The sequence below is a fragment of the Buceros rhinoceros genome, unplaced genomic scaffold (genome assembly GCF_000710305.1).
Source record: "Buceros rhinoceros silvestris isolate BGI_N320 unplaced genomic scaffold, ASM71030v1 scaffold3989, whole genome shotgun sequence".
NCBI classification, from domain to species: domain Eukaryota; kingdom Metazoa; phylum Chordata; class Aves; order Bucerotiformes; family Bucerotidae; genus Buceros; species Buceros rhinoceros.
Window position 1 is genome coordinate 42,785 of NW_010433117.1, and position 3,638 is coordinate 46,422.

Sequence of the window (3,638 nt, forward strand, 5' to 3'; positions counted from 1 at the left end):
CAGGAACTGAAGTGACAGTCTCCTAAGGTTTTACAAGTTTTGTACTTTCCCAGGCTTTCTATTTGCAGTGCTTTAACATGGCTGCAGAAGCTGCGTTACAAATCAGAGACAACAGCATATTCACAAGAGCTAGTTAAAAATTCCACAAAAGCCAAAAAGAAAACAAAGGAACTTTAAAAAGACAATTTCTGTTTTTGACTGTCAGCGAATATAGGGTAGGAATGTGTGAAAATTTATTTTGCTCTTATTTTTCCTTGCATACTTAATCAGATAAATCCAGGTGATGTTTAGTAAAAACTTTGCAGAAAGTTTTCAGTAAACTTAGTATCTTATGCATTTTATGACAGGTTTAAAATTAAAACATGGAAAAAAAAAGTAAGTGTAAGATACTTCAAGCAGAGGGGAGGATTATTTATCAGCTTATAATGGACAACCGTAACAGTCATTCCTGTTTTGGGGCCCACGAACGTATACATGCTTATTCATACCTCTGCAGTAGCACTAAATAGATCTGACAGTGCAGCAATATGCCAGAGCCAAATTGATGCAAGATGGTAATTTCTGGTTTATTCTTTGTGCTTTTCTTAGTCATGTCTAATGCTGTTTGCTTCTCTGAAGCACTGAAGCTAGTATCTTTACAGATCTATTATGACCCCCAAATTACTTTCCAAAAATGGTAATAGTTGCTAGTTGTACAGGATTGCTCCTCCATGTCCCTCACTACATTTACGTACACTGAATTCCATCTGCCATTTTACTAAGTCTTGTGTCTTCCAATTCCTCAGCTAGACTTGATTTGGGGTTTTTTTATCTTAAATATTTTGGCATCACTGGCAAACTTCCTTGTTATGATTTTTTTCTTTTCCAATTAAAGCATGAGCAAGCTTGCTCTAAGTACAGCTAAAGCTAAAAGTTTTCAGTTCAAGTGTCTGCATACACACCAAATAACAGGGGAAATGTGCATAAACATGTTCTTTCAAATAACAACTCACTGTTTCACCCCAAAAGGAGCACTGTTAACTCTGTTGCCACAAATGTGCTAAAATCCATCAAAACATTTTATCATTGATTAATTTTTTTCCCCTGTAAAATAAGTTGTTTTTTTGTATCTGAGAACTTTTTTTAAAGTCTCCTAGAATATCTTACAAATCACACATGAATCAGTCAAACTATTTATTCATCCTATTAAAATATTTTTGAAAATGAAGTATCAAAAGCCCTTGCAACTGGTTCATAGTTCTCGGCATGTTACCTGAGAATAAGCAGAAGACAAAACTACAGTTCAGCCACACTAGTTGTTTAAGATCAGTTTTTCATATGCACTGTTAAAAAGTAGACACTCATATTCACAGCATTTGAAGTCAGCAATTTTGCCTAAACAAAATTCGTGTTTAGCCATTTCCTTCTCTACTTTCGATCACTGCCTAACACATGCTACAAGCATGTTGAAGTAAGAAGAGTATGCCCTGTATCCAATACACTTCCTTTCAAGTCCAGATTTCTCATATTTAAAGGACTCCAAGAAGCTGGAAAGAAGAAGAACAGTGAGTCTTCACAGATAAAACCTTTTGTTTAACATAAGTTTTATCTACATGCAAATACTCACTCTAAGTATTCTTCCAAATACTTACCTGGAGAAGAGATACAGTTTATTATGGGAAGAGTGACTTAAAAGTCATTCTACTAAGTGCAACTTTACACCTGGAAGTACAGTGTTTGCTGAAAGCAAACAGAGGTCAATTAAATGTCCTTATAATTTCAGAAACAAATGTTCCTCAGAAAATGCCACCAAGATCATCTGAGATGAAGAGATATTAGATCCTTCTGTTTCACGTATAGAAAAATACTGTGTACCTAAATGCAAGCAGGACATCCATGGGCCAAAACCTTGCCCAGATCCCAGACAGCAGAAGTACAGGAAACAGTGGGAGGCAAGTTTATATACTGGCTGACATGAAAGTAAAAGAATCACCCATGGCAAAAGGTGGTTTTAATATAAAGATGCAATAACATATACTGCAATTGAGAAACAAGGAAAGATGGAGGCAAAGATAACGGAAAATTTGAATATTGTGGATAGGAGAAAATCATTTACTATTAACAGGCAATGGAACAAAATTTTCAAATAACTTTCAAATTTCAAAAATATTCAAACAGCAGGATCATAACGAGAGGCTCCTCAACAACTAGATTCTGGAAATAAATTAGGATTGCAGAGAAACACAGTCTTGAAAGATTCTGGCAAATGCTAGAACAAGAGCGGATTCAAATCGGGTCACTTTTATTCCCTCTGTGCTTAAGATATTTTATCACAGGCACAAGCACTGTACTTAAGCACTGTCAACTCTGAAAAACTGCACTAAGACTTAGGCAGAGATTTTCACTTGAATCTTGTATTCCCACATCTTGAATGACAGTCAGCTCTGGACGACTCCACCAACAGAAGTGCAGTCATTCAGTGACTCTGTGTAGTAGCAACAGGAACCTATAGTACAGCAGCTGTCGAAAAAGCTGCCAAGAGACCAAGGGAAAAAGGGTTTTGCAAACACTGTGAAGACAATGTTACCACAGAAGATCCAGAAGCGACACTTCAAATCCCACTCCCCTCTGGGTACACCACAGTCATGAAAGGACTGGGGTATGTCTTTCCCCTCTCAATCTAGAGATCCACAATTTAAACAACAGTCTGGGAAAAGAGAGATAGGAAGGGTTTGTACATGGAGTCACACTCTATATGCACATTCATGGTGTGGGTGGCTTTCAGCAGTACCCTGCTGTTGATGCTAAGTCAGAAGATGTAGTCCCACAGCCTCCATCTAATTAATGTACTGCTCTCTCATAACTAGCACTATTTCCTCAACCTCAGTGACAGTGTTAAGCACTCCAAGTGTGAATAGAAGTCCACTGGCAGCCTTACGAACATTACGTACTGGCAAGATTCTGAGGAATGCCACTGATCTGAGTCCTGGCTTAATGAGCTCTAATCAGAGTAAACACTGCCTTTTAAAAATACCTTACAGAACATTCATATACGGTTATCCAATTGGAAACTTTATTGAACTACAAGCTCTTGAATGACTGTGAATAGATATAAACAAATCCTCACAGAGGATCATTCCTTATCATCAAACACAAGGTGAGTAATTCTACACTTCTAGTTTTGAGGAAAACCAAACCAAACCACACTCCAGTATACCCTTAGGTTACAATTCGCAACAAGTTCTAAGAATGGCCTCATCTATACAAAGTGCCTTTATATCAGAAATGAGCTATTTAATCAATAAATGGAGGATGGAATAGATTAAGAAAAACCCAAGGGTTTTTCTGGTAAGAGTTTAAATTGAGGAACTGAAGTCCTTAATTATAGACGAAAAGCACTAATTAAACTCTTCAGAAATCATTTAGTAATTGAATGGAAGAAATAAATGGAAAATACTGTAGAGAGGAAAGTAAAGCTGAAGCAGTTGATAATTGGACTTGAGCTAACAGAGAAACAATGAACTTTTCAACATAGACAAGTTGTCTAAAATTTCCCATATGGAAGTAGGGAAACTGAAGCAGAGAGAATACCAAATAACAAATCTTGACTACTTATTCCTCCTTGTCTTGGTTTAGCCAAAACTTCCCTTGTTTTGGGA